This window comes from Colius striatus, chromosome 5 (genome assembly GCF_028858725.1).
Source record: "Colius striatus isolate bColStr4 chromosome 5, bColStr4.1.hap1, whole genome shotgun sequence".
NCBI classification, from domain to species: Eukaryota; Metazoa; Chordata; class Aves; order Coliiformes; family Coliidae; genus Colius; species Colius striatus.
This window is the reverse complement of record NC_084763.1, coordinates 23,430,684-23,444,367: the sequence shown is the minus strand read 5'-3', so window position 1 is coordinate 23,444,367 and position 13,684 is coordinate 23,430,684. Positions and strand designations below refer to the sequence as shown.

At 38.5% G+C, this 13,684-nt stretch overlaps 1 protein-coding gene across 1 annotated transcript in view; it reads right to left on the bottom strand.

The window, feature by feature from the left end:
- HIBADH (3-hydroxyisobutyrate dehydrogenase) overlaps nucleotides 1–13,684 on the bottom strand; it is an 88,167-nt gene that overhangs the window by 57,071 nt on the left and 17,412 nt on the right. The window lies entirely within an intron of this gene.

Here is a 13,684-nt window from a genome sequence, read left to right as displayed (position 1 = left end):
AACAAATGTGTTGGCTTTCATAGGAACTATCTGATTAGAGAGGCAGAGTAATGATGAGCTGCACAAATTAGCTCCAGAGTTCTAAGGAATCCAAGTTGTATTGCCCTCTGAAAACACATTCTCAGTTTGGGAAGTTCAGATCCAGTTGAAGCAACGAACAGGTTACCAAGAGCAGGTGGATACCTTCCAAGTGAGAGTTGTCAGTACACGTATGTATTTTAATAAAACTTGGAAAAGTTGCAGACAAAGTTTAGTGGTTTTAGCAACCTACATGAGCATTAGGAACAGTTAAAACTCTACAATAAAGCCACACACCGATAAAAGAAATGCTCCTTAGCAACTGCAGCCTACATCAGGTACTTACAGACAAGTACCTTTATGGTAATAAGCCTCTCCAGTTCTCTTTTCTTTAGAAAATGTGTTTTATTTCATCGGCCAGAGGACACTTAAGTTGTAGAATAAAGCGATAGGGATTAAAAAATGCTCATTCCCAGGTGTGACCTCATAAAAACCAACAACAAAGCTACTAGAGTGGATGAAGGGAGAGGAAAAATGGCCATTACTTCTGCTTTAATTACAGAGTTAGGAAGTGAGGGCCAGCATTTAAAGTCAGCCATTGTTGTGCTGAAGAGACATAACTAGAGTAGTAATGAAATATAAACAACTTGCAAAGCCTAAATATACAGTTCTGCTTCAAGGTCCTGTTTGCAGGACATGCTGCTTTGAAAACCACAGAATCATAGAATGGTAGGGGTTGGAAGGGACCTTTAGAGATCATCTAGTCCAACCTCCCTGCAGAAGCAGGTTCACCTAGATCAGGTTGCATAGGAACAGGTCCAGGTGGGTCTGGAAGACCTCCAAGGAAGGAGACTCCACAACCCCTCTGGGCAGCCTGTGCCAGGGCTCTGTCACCCTCACAGTAAAATAGCTTTTTCTTATATTTAAGTGGAACATTTTGTGTTCCAGCTTCATCCCATTACCCCTTGTCCTGTTGCTAGCTACAATAGAAGAAAGGGATGTCCCAATCTCCTCCAAACTAAACAGCCCCAGTTCCCGCAGCCTTTCCTCGTATGAAAGATGTGCCAGTCCCCTGATCATCTTGGTGGCCCTGTGCTGGACTCTCTCCAGAAGTTCTCCGTCCCTCTTGAGCTGGGCAGCCTAAAACTGGACATAGGACTCCAGATGAGGCCTCATCAGGGCAGAGTAGAGGAGGAGCAGAACCTCCCTTGACCTGCTGACCACATTCTTCTTGATGCATCTGAGGATGCCATTGGCCTTCTTGAACATGAGGGCACATCGTTGGCTCATGGTTAACTTATTATCAACCAGAACTTCCAGGACTCCCAATAACCATAAAGTACTCTAACTCAATATCACCTCATTTCCAAGAAAGGTAGAAATGAGTACAAGTCATTGTGCTAAGATATATTTCAAAAATAAATAATATATCAATAAAGTTAGATGCTGAAAATAGCAAACAATACATTATCAAATTATTATCAAATAATAAATCCTCTACATTTAGTTTGGGATGAAGGATATTTCCAAATAATTAAAACAATTAGATTACAGCTGCTAGTCCATCCAAATCATGTCCAGGATGACAGTTCTATATAGTGCTTTGAAACAGGATCCTGAGCTTTGAAATATTAACTCAGTAGAGTAAAATAGACAGATTAACCCCTAATAACAGACATTGATGACACACCTCCTCAACTTGCACTAAATTCCCATTGACATGGATGAACTTCGGTAGATGCTTAAGCATTTTATGCTAAATTGGAGCTTTATAGATGTGCTCTATTAAGGTACTTATAGTGACTATCTTTCCCATGACTGCATATAGTTTAAATTTCTTGATCCTTAGCAATAAAGAGATGTCAATCAAAATGTTATTAAAGCTTTGATAGTGATGAACTAATCATATGTACTGTGACATGTGCTGACATTACAGAAAGTAAGTTTTTGTTCCCAGAGTCCAAGGCTGAAAATAGCAGGTTCTAATATATACTAAAGTTTTAGCCTACAGTGCTTTTAAATGTTAATGCCAACAAAATAAAAATAAGCTAATAAAATTTTAAACAAGTTGTCTCTAAAACATGTAAGATTTGGAATGTTTGACCAATGAATTCACTAACATCTGGTATTAGGGGGGAAAAAAAAAGTAAGATGGAGAAAACTCAAATGCTTCAATGGGATCTAATGTCCTATATGGTTCAATAAGCTGTTGGTATCTGCTGCCATAATTAATTATACTTGTGTTTCCCTTCTCCTTCTTATTAATAAAATAGAAGACAAAATACAACAAACCAGTTGTAATCTGCAATCTGTAATCTACTGTAATCAGTAATCTGCATGAGCTACCTGAAAAAAGATCCCAAAATGATGAGTACATAAAAAGCTGCCAAACCACATAACCTCTCTGCACTTTTTCTCCCAAGTAGCTTTTTCTTGTGAGTAATCCAATAGCAAACAAAACAAAACAAGCTATTGTACTTTACTGCTCCTTGCATAATGTGATGAAAGACATTGACTCAGAAACTTGTTTCCTATTTTCAGTTGTATTATTTGTCTAATAAAAGCTTTTACCTCTCTGTACACAATTTCCCTTCTTTTTATTCTTAAACGAAGACTTAAAAGAACATTGGTACTATGTAACTATGATTAGTACTGAAACATTATAGATACGTATTAATAATAATATAGTATTATGGCAAGAATTTACGACTAAAAAAAGAGACAGAATTCCTCTGTGGTTCTGCATTCAAGAGCAAGAGAAAACGGCAGCTCACATCACTTTTAAACTCTGAAGATTACTGCACCCGTGCAGCAATTTACACACATCCCACAAGAAACGGCAGAGCTGTAAGAAATGCCATTCTTAACCACATAGGGTTACATTTGACTGACAATTGCATTTGGCCTGTCTTTTTCCAATTAAGCTCCATCTGTTTCCTTGTTTGGACTGGTTGGCTTGAGGCCTCTCAACAGAACATCCACTGTATGTTATTGCATCCGCTCCCCAAAAAACCTTTCACTGCCAGAAGCCAGGGGATGTTTCTCAAAGCACATCATTGGGTAGGGGTAGGCGACACGGGTGGGTGGATGGGAGCGGATGTGGGACATGTGATCATTGGAAGCAACCTGAAAAGGCATAGTTTTAGTATTTAGTATTTAGTTTGACACATCCAAGGAAGGGTTAAGCACCTACAAAATAAAATAAAAAGCACCATTTTCCTTTCATTATATAGTCTGACAAAAAGGCTTCTGAAACCAAAATTAAATAGTGTGTTCTCTTCCACTCTCCAACATACATACTCTAAAATAAATAATGGCCAAACTGATTTAAATGAAATTCTGTAGAAGAATTTGTGCTTGGATGAAAATGGTACATTTGAGCCTGAAGCTAAAGTAAAACCGCTAAGTTATAAACCTCTCAAAGGGAAGGTTCATAATGGAAATGCCAACAGACCCTTAACTATAGTGGAGCTGTTAGGTGCCAACATTATAAATAATTTTAGTTTTTGTGGTCACTGCCGATAAATTAGATACAGTGCAAGTGGAAACAGTAGAGTAAACAGTAACGGCCAAAAGTGCATGTTTGGATTTTTAGACAAGCATAGCATAGATTTGATGCTGGCTCTGAAATGGAGCCTATAAGGGACTTTTGGACTTTTCTAAGTAGTAAGCAAGCCATATTCAAAATTCTTGAGGGCCTGTAAAATAAAAACTCCTTAACAAGCTTTGCTGCCTACTGTTTCAATCTTGTACGATTCCTTTAACCCAGTTACCAAAAAACGCTCCATTCAAGATTAGTATAACTGTCTACTTAAAGAAAACAACATATTTGGTGCATAGAGTCACGTTCAGTATTAAGAATTGCTAAGCACACTAATAGATTGGAAAAACAGAGCCATGCAATACTGACCAAACAGTAACAGATAACTCACCCTTTCTTTATTAGGTGTGCCAGTTGCTGTAACTCTAATAGCAATGCCTTGCTTTAGTCCAGTTTGTTCTAGCAGAGGAATGATGCATTTAGGTAATCAGGTATGTTCATTTTGGCCCAGGGAAGCATTTATTATATTGTTTAACAGCAGTGAAGCCCCATGTCTTAGCATGATACATTGAGGCTGTGAAGGACACTATTAGTGCTCTTTGCAGGAACTTCCATCTTGGACAGAGTGGGAGCAGCTCAGAGGCCAGCAGGATTCAGGCTGAGGCTACTAAGACAATGCTTCATCTCAGGAAATTCTCCTGCTTGCCAAATTGACATCAGCTTTTCATTCAACACTTCCGCTACAAAACATTCCCATTGCCCCAGCATCACCCCTAACTCCTTACTAATATAAATTCTGACCATCTGCAGAAATAGCAAAGCTATATATACTCCTAGTTTAACTAGAGCTCTATTACAACAATAGTTTCACATGCTGATAATGCTACTGAAAATTCCTTTCTTGAATTGTCCACCAACTTTCAAACATCAGGAAAATCTATTCTTCCAGCATACTCAACATAAAATGCTTTATTCAAGACAAGAAGCATTTAGCTGCTTGAGATAACTTTATATGGTCATATACCTTTACTGATTATCTACAAGTTATTTTTATATTGATTTCTGAAAAGCCACAATTTTAAGCAAAACCAAGAAAGCTAACACAAATGAAACACAAGTAGTATGCTCCTCAGCCAGAGCTAAAAGTCAACATGACTTTCTCTGTACTCTCTCACTGACAAGTATACTAAGAGCCATAAGCCACACATTCCCACCATACATTCACAGAAAGCAAAGAAAACAGAGATTGAAAACAAAATGGCAACAAAAAAATATTGTTAATGACTGAATATGGTTAAACTATATAGTTACCGAGTTTTGCAACAACTCATATCAAATAAGGCAAATGCATAATTATTAAATGTTAATTTAGTACTGTTTCCAGTGACATACATATTTAAAAACTATTAGTTTACCAACATAAATATAAACAACATAAAGGGATATTATCAAATTATTATGTGGGCTATGTAAAATATGTAACAGTTGTAATAAAGTGTTACACAGTGTCTCCCATTTTGTCTTCATTTCAGGTCTTATGTTGTGCTTGGCATGAAGGGAACTGTAGTTAAAAAGTCTTTCTTCAGCTCTGCAACTCCATGACTCTCCTCTGCATTTCAGTAGACTGATGTGGTGAGCCAACAGGACTAAATACCATTGAACAAACTGAAAGGTGAATGTTTACATAGCTTGTATGCTCATAGCTGAATTCTAAATGCTTATCAACAGTAAAAGGCAATACTGTTTCCCATAAGCTTTCATTTAATCATACTTTTTAAAATGTGGTTGGAGGAGGAAGAATTAGAAAATCTATGTGCTCTCTGGGAATTAACCAGGAGCAGTTCTGCTAAGGATAAAAGCTCAAGATATTGAATTGTCTCACAATGGGAAACACTACAGTAACCACTATAAACTATAAATTGAGTAATTTTCAGGTGTTTGTTTAAAGCACAGAGGGAGTACTTCTGCTAGAACATTCTTCTTTTTTATTAGCACAACTTTAAGAAACTTGTCATAAAGATGACCTCTACCATCAGTGAACTTTCTGCAATGAACCAGTACCAGTGAACTTTCTGCAATGAACCAGTGACCTAGAATGGTTCATGATCTTCAGATAATATTGTTACATATAAATGCCATCCTTGTCTTAACTCATCACCATGACTTCAAAAAGGAAACACAAGTAACTCAGAAATGGGAGGCTGTCATGCTTTAGCAAGGAGCAGCTTTTGCTTTGTAACAGGGGGAGCAGGTTGCAGTGAAGACCAGGTAAAAAGTTCTCAGACTTTCCCCCGGATCTTGGGTTCAGACCCACCTCCAGCCCGGCTGGGCCAATCTGGCGCCTCTGTGATCACTATTTAAGGATGGGAATTTTGAAGTGCTTGGGAGGAAGTGTAAGAGTGGTACAAGATGGAGGCAACCACATGGACCCCACAGTCAGAGAAGGAGGAAGGAAGGAGGAGCACCAGACCAGAGACCCCTCTGCAACCTGTGGCAAGAATGCAGCTGTGCCCCTGCAACCCATGCAGGGCAATGGCAGCACTGAGAGCCACCGGCAGCTCCGTGTGAGTGCACACGGACAGGTGAGACACTGTATGAGGAGGCGGCCATGGCACAGGCTGTGCTGGAGAGCCTGTGGGCTGCAGAGCAGACCCACGAGGTAGAGAGGAGCTGCAGCCTTTGGGATGAATGCACGTTGTAGCAGCCTGTGCAGGGCTGCCGTGTGAGGTACTCCGCGGAGAAGCAGGGAGGACTGGTGCAGAGCTCATCTGCCCTGAGGAGAGATAAACAGCAGAAGCCATCAGAAATACTGAAACCCCCATTCCCTGCCCCCCTGAGCCATTCAGGGAGGGGAGGAGATAATGACATTGGGATCAGGGCTCTGAACCCGGGAAGAGGGGAGGGGTGGGGAGAAGGTGGTCTTAAAGGACTGGTTGTACTCTTCATTGTTGTACCACTCTGTGTTGTTTTGTGTTGGTGTAGTGGGTCTGGGACGGTAGTGATTTTCCACAGCAGCTCCTGCAGTGCTGTGCTTACTGTTGATATCAATATTATGACTACCGCTTGCACAACATCAGGGCTGTCCCTCCAGCATTCCTTCTCCCACCTTCACCAATAGCTGTGAGTGGGCATGATCTTGGGAGGGACTATGGCCAGGACAGCTGACCCAGGCTGACCAAGGAGATATTCCATACCATATGACGTCAGCTCAGTAATATAAACTGGGGGAGAGGAGCAGGAAGGAGAGGCGAGATTCATTTCTGGCCTTCCCAAAGCAACCGCTACGCGTACCGCAGCCCTGCTTCTTGGGAGGTGGCCGGACATCGCTGCTGATGGGAAGTAGAGAGTAACAGCTTATCTGCTTTTGCTTTGCTTCCCGCGCGCGCGGCTTTGCTGCTTATTTATTAAACTGCTTTTATCTCAACCCACGAGACTCTCATCTTATTTTCTCCCCTTCCCTGGCTTGCTCAGGAGGTGGGGGATAAAGCGGTGTGGTGGGCACCTAGCATCCAGCCAGGCTCAAACTACCACAGTTGGGTATGTTTTCGGGTTTTATGTCTATGTTTTATTTGGTGTTGGATTAAATTATTTTCTGTTTTCCTCCCCAAGCTGAGTAGCCTGGTCTGTTTTGTCCTGGACCATAAGCAGCAATTAAGCCCCCCTGCCCTTTGGCAATTTTCAGGTCCTTGGTACTTCAGGCTAATCGTGGTCTTTTGCTCCCTGATGGGCCTAAACCACTACAGTGGTCAAGAGAAGATCAGCTTTCATTCCTACTGATCTTAGATTCAGTCAGATCAACAATTTACTTTCAAAGGCCTACACTACAAGACAAGTGCAGTTGTCTCTGTCTGACAAGTTTCCTCCATCTGGGTTTTGGGTTTTTTTAAAACTCCTTTAAAATTGCTTAAGTGTTTAATGGTCCTACAAAGAAGCCTCCTTCAACACAGAGTAGTTTACAAGAATGCATTCTAAGACTTTGGTTTAGACACTTAGGATATTAATGTTTCTTCTTGTGTGTAGTGTAAGATCTGCAGATCTCCCTTGCTGAATAAAAGACACAAAACATTGAATTCTAAATCTTTATTGGCCCTATCCATTTAAATGAGTCAGGTTTCTCTAGATTTTTTTTTTTGAAGTAACAGGAGTTAAATGTTTAAGGCAACACTGAATTGTGAGTACAACCGCTTTCCATTAAGATTCAGAGTAAGTTGCATTTTCTCCAGTGGCACCTTCAATGCTCATAGCTGGTGGGGACTGTCCACACACTGAAGGCTGCTGTGCAGGCACAATTTTCTCCTAGTTGGTACTTTCTGCTCTGGCAGGAAGTGTGGTGCTGGGCTTGGTGCCAACATGTGTGCCGTCCACATTTAGCACAGGACAGAATTAGGACTCAGAAGGAGTCACGGGTTTATTAAGGTCTGGTGCTCACCATCGTCAATGGTCCCAAGCTCAGGAGTCATGCTAGGTTTTTTGTCTAAATGAAAAATACACACTTTGAACAAGAGGTTCCGTTTAAAGAGCAAAAAGAGAAAAAATAAGCCTATGAACATTTAAAACCAAAACAAATTTTGTAGAAAGCTTTAAAATCATCAGTGCATTCCAGAAGCACTTCCAAACACCACTCACAGCTCCTTAACTTTGAAAGTTCTCTAGAAGAAGCAATCAAAATGAAATTAAATTATTTCTTCCCCTAGCTCTTATAACAGCCTAAACTTTAAGAGATCTTTCATACTCTCTGTATTTCAGAACACTTGACAGGACGAGCCAGATACTAGCATTAAAGTAACCACAAGCAAACAGAGCAGCTATTAGGAATGCGGTAACTGCTCACACACAGTCGTGGATATTTGAAGCAGTTTTGCGGAGGAAAGGAATGTTGGCTCTAATTCTGCAGTTATCCCTTACTCTTTTTCAAAGAGTGCCATAGGGATTTTTAACTTCCATCTGGACAGTTTTCCTTTAACTGTTTTTGAACACCATGTGTGAGAACACAACAGAACTATAGACATTAGAGATGGAAAAGACCTATTAGATCATGTAGTCATCCTCCTGCCAGTTCAAGATTTTTCCCTGCAGAATAGTTCCTAGCACTTTGCCCAGTACAGTTTAAAGCATGTCAAGATACTTGGCTTGAACCATCTCTTTCGGAAAATTATTCCACAGTGTATGAAGAATGTCGTTAAGAAGTTTTCCCTGGTAGACACAGCATGCATTTTTCTTTCCTTACTAATTTCCAGTCTATTATTCCTGGTTATACCCCATGGGGCCAGCCTGAATAACTCATCTTTATACCTTTGAATAAATGGAGACAGATACGTTTCCCTACACATTGGTCACTAGTTGGCTAGACTACATACAATTTTATAGCCAAAATACACACTATACTTCAATAAAATCAGTCATTCCACCCTTTTAGTCATTGTAGGAGAATTGTCTCCACCCCAGTGAACATATTTAGATGATACTCTCAAAGAATGTTTATTCTTCCCTGCCTTCAGCTACATATTGCTTTCTCCACAAAATAAAATACAAAGCATAATAAGACTCAGAAGAAAAATACCCTTGAAAAGTCAGCACATAAATAAATGTACTAACTCTTCCACAACAGCAACTGCTGCCAACACCATGATCTCTGCACAGGATGTATACTTCCTCCCTCCCCAGTGTCAAAATATGCATTTTGCCAATATGTAATATTTTCAAGATCTTCATTCCTTTCCATCTTCTCTCCAACAAAAGAAGTCTACTAAACTAGCTTTATTTTGACAAATATAACTATTGTTAAATAGTTCAAAACATTAAGTTATTAAGAATCAGAAGCTTTTTAAGCATCTCAGATTCCACAGTATTTCTTTGTCCTTATTTCAGCTTCCTAAATCAGTTCATCCAATTCTCCTTTTTTTTTTTATCAGTTACTTCCTGTATTACTTCTATCTCATTTAAATTTCAGAATAACTTTGCAAAAAAATTAATATCTGTAGAAGCATTCAGCCAAAATGTAAACAGAGAAATTAAGAAGCATGTCAGGAACAAAAAGATTAAGAACGGCATGGAGAAACTGAGGAAGAGCAAAGTGTGACTAAAATGCTGTGCTTGGTACGAGGAGCACAGAGAACATTGTGGCCACCCTCAGTACATGCATTCAGGCTTTAAAAATAAAGCATAAAAGCATAAATCCAGAAATAACAATGAAGCAAATATTGCTATGCCTTTAGATGTTCTCCTCACCAACAAGATCTCCTGATATTGAGGGGGCAGATCAGAATTATTAGTTCTAAATTGATGAACCTGCTTCATCTTGACACTGTTTCAAGGATCCTTACAGTTATTCCAATCACTGCATTAGCAGGCCAAAAAGCCAAAATCAAACAAAATCTCTATTATCACCAAATACAGGACATTCATTGTTCTGTCTCTTCTGTTTATCAAAAAGTACATGATCTCTCAAATTAGAAAAGTTGAATCAGCCAACCAACCTTTCCAATCTCATGAAGTCATAAGATTGCATTTCTCTAAAAATGCATAAAGCTAAAGAAACAAAGTAGACACTGCCTAGGAAAGCCAGTCAAACAGTAATTCTGTGAAGGCTCTCCAACAAGAGAGGTCTATTAAACTATCATTATTCTGGCAAACATACCAATGATACTTCCTTATTACAATAGAACTTAAAAGCTAAAAACACAATGTTTGAACTACTCATTACTATTTTTTATTATTTAGTCTAGTCTTAAAACATCTCTCAAATCATCTTTGCAAGCCTCAGCGTGCACAGTCTTCACTCTTCTGCAAGATCGTCTCCAATGTTTCCCTTGGAAAAGATATTGCATTAAACCTTCAGTGTTCAAGTACGAAAATCACTTCTTCAGTTTTGAGAAAGTATGCTCCTTTTTTTTAAAAAAAAATCTGAAATCAAGAAATGTAGTGTTCTTTGAAAGGAAATTAAAGATAAGATCTCCACAGTATTTCTAAACATTATTTTTCTTTGCTCTATGTGAAGTAGAGATTTGTCCATACAGGGAACAAAACTGCAATTCACCCTTCAAGGACTCACATTTTACTTCACACTACCAGAGAGATGAAGTCTCAGTTTGTCAGCATTACTACTAATATTCTTTCCATCACTTAATGGTTAGTTGGAGTAGTACTGCATGGAAGTATGGAAGTAGTACTGCAAGAAGAAACTGTTCAAAATGACAGTCGGAATAAAAGCTCCAAATCTTTCTAACCAGCTTCAATCCCACAGTTCCTACAAAAAAATGTTTTATTCTGCTGTTTAATACTAACCTAGCATGACTGTAGATCTCAACATGACAGCTCCTTTAACGATTAGCAGTCTTACTTTTTTAACTATGACTATTTTATCTAATGTAGACAGTGAGGGGAAAGATCTACATAATTTTTTATCATATCTAAAGAATCATACTGATGAAATAATTGAAAACAGTTTATCCACACTTTCAAAACCAGAAAAGCAAATCAAGCTGTCACATCTTTTGTGAAGTTCCAGCAGCATGCAGTACAACATATTTTGAGCAAAAGAGGAGAGCTTTCTAGAGTCAGGGGAAGTGGAAAATGTTAAAAAGGTAGTATGTGAACACTAACAATGCTTATGATGAAGAAAGCATTGCATCGGAAATTAAAATAACCAAACCCTTTCACCCACTGTACTTTAGACATATATTGTATTCTGAATTAAAGAACGAGAGAAATGTTAGAGCAGCATTAGTGAAACCACTAGCAAAGTTTTTAAGTATTGCAAGATGAGAATCTGTATCGTACAATGAAATCTGTGGGAGGGCAAACTTGACACAATTCTAAAAGGCTAAATTTAGATCCCTTACTCAGTCAGTAGCATCTTCAGCGCCAACAGAAGTCAGTTTTAAATACGCTTCTGTGAGAATGTGTGCTTTAAAAGCTTTTTATACATACAAAGAAGCAGAATCAAATCTGCAAATTTAAATTTATATTTTTAAATTTACTCATTTAGATTTAAAAAAACCCCCAAAACTAAAATAAACTACAGATTTTGAAGATGTTTCTTCATTTGTCACATGTTCACAAAGAGCTCAACAATTCCAGGCAGCTCTGTGAATTGTAATGCAACTTTCTCAAGCAGACCTGCAAGAGATCTTAAACTCAGGGTAAAGCAATTGCTATCTCTAGACAGCATTAGCAGCATCTTATGTGTGCAGCTACTGGGATGTGAAGTATTTTCCAAATACAAAATTACTTAGTGCATCAACATCCACTTAATGGGTCCTGACAGTAATCTGCAACTTAATAATGCTGTAGACCAATCATATGAAGAAGATGGCACTACTACATTGGTGCACAGGCCCACCTGAAAAATATCAAGGGAAAGAATCTTTGAGGAGTAAAGCTGCAAAAAGGCCACTAAAATCTGGCAGTAAGTCTATGCCTTAAGATACTTCATTTGCAATGTCAGGACAGGATTAAATTCACCACTACTTCTCCATAAGGTTTACAGCCAAACAATTTTCAAAATATTTAGTTTGTGAAACAACTTGCTCACAATGCAGATTAACATTAACATCCATGAGGCAACACCCAAATACTTAAAAACACAAGTGGAATTTTCTGCCAATAACAGCTAGTAAAACAGACAGATCTAGAGACCACAGCTCAGGCATGCTGCTTTCTCTTCCTTCTCATTGCATCCCACAAACACCCTACCTCATACCCCTGCCAAGTCCACTGCATTGCACAGCAACAGAATACTGCCTGCCAGTTTGTAAAGAGCTGAGCATACTTCTCCATTTAGTGTTTTGTCTGAAGGCCAAATGTGCAGCCAGAACACCGAAAAATACCCCAAAGACTCAATGTGTTAGGTCTTGAAAGACTGAAAGAACAAAGCGTAACATTAAAGCTTTTCCCAACATACTTCTACACATTTCTAGCAACTACCCACTTTAAACATGATTTGTAAAGTGCACTCCTTGGCATTTACAAACATAGTATGTACTAGAAAGATAAATCTCCCTCTTTCCCACTCTTTCAGAGTATCACTCAACCTGTAACTGACACTAAACAGCAAATTACTTGTCTTCTGATAAACGACTAACAGCCTAACAGTCATTTGTATTCAGACTAGTCAACTGTATGTTATCATACCAACTCAGTTCTGGCATTACCATTTTTTCAAGAAACAGACCCCTCAAAACAGCTAGGGTTGCTTTGGAATCTTTTTTTTTTTCTTTCCTTCTTTTAGTTATGGCATAGTCAGCCTTAAAGCAAAAGCTTACGGGTAAAAACAACTTAAAAACCTTGCTAAAAGGTAAAGAATTCCCTCCACTCAAAAACATACTTGGGGAAAGAGAATGAAAGGAACCACACAGAAGATGTCAGAATCGCTCAACTGATAAGTAGAAGGCTGTGCTGGGTTTAGAAAAGGATCAGATAGATATATAATCCGCTCATAGCATACTTTTTTTGGTGGTTTTTATTCCCAGGCTGGGAAGTTCTCTAACTTTATAAACCAAGGACTAATATTTTGGCTGGGAAGCATGAGTCTTGTCTTCCCCATTATATCATTCAATATTGCCTACCCAGGACTTCCTACTTTCTATTCACAGTAGAATTTGGATGAAGATTTTGGCTTCTAGTCTGTAGCCAAATCCTGACTTAGTTTTCATTTGAAAATTAAAGAGATGGTTAGTTTTTGTTCCTCAGCCACGCTCTTCTTCATAATCTGAAATTCAGAGTATTCTTTTTCTAGCTTGTGCATCATAGCTTTTATAAATTCTGTAAGGCCGAATTCTCTTTTACCAATTGGATTTTTATTCTCTTTTAGGTATAACTGTTTGAATTACCTCATTAAAGACAGGAAAATAATTTCTAATGATGCCATTTATGTTACTTTTTAGAGTGGATTATAGAAAAACCCAGGATTTTCCCAAACAAAATGGGGTTCCCTCAATTTCTAATTCTAGGGGGTTTAGAGAAGAATTTATTGATAGTAATAACAAGCTATATTTTGTTTTCAAAACTTGAATTTTATGCTTCTGCTCTCCTCTGTCTACAAAATGAAAGACCTTACTGGTTTCTTACACGTGATTAAATACTGAGAGATCAATAGTTAGTAACTTCAAGAAAAGACAAATATAA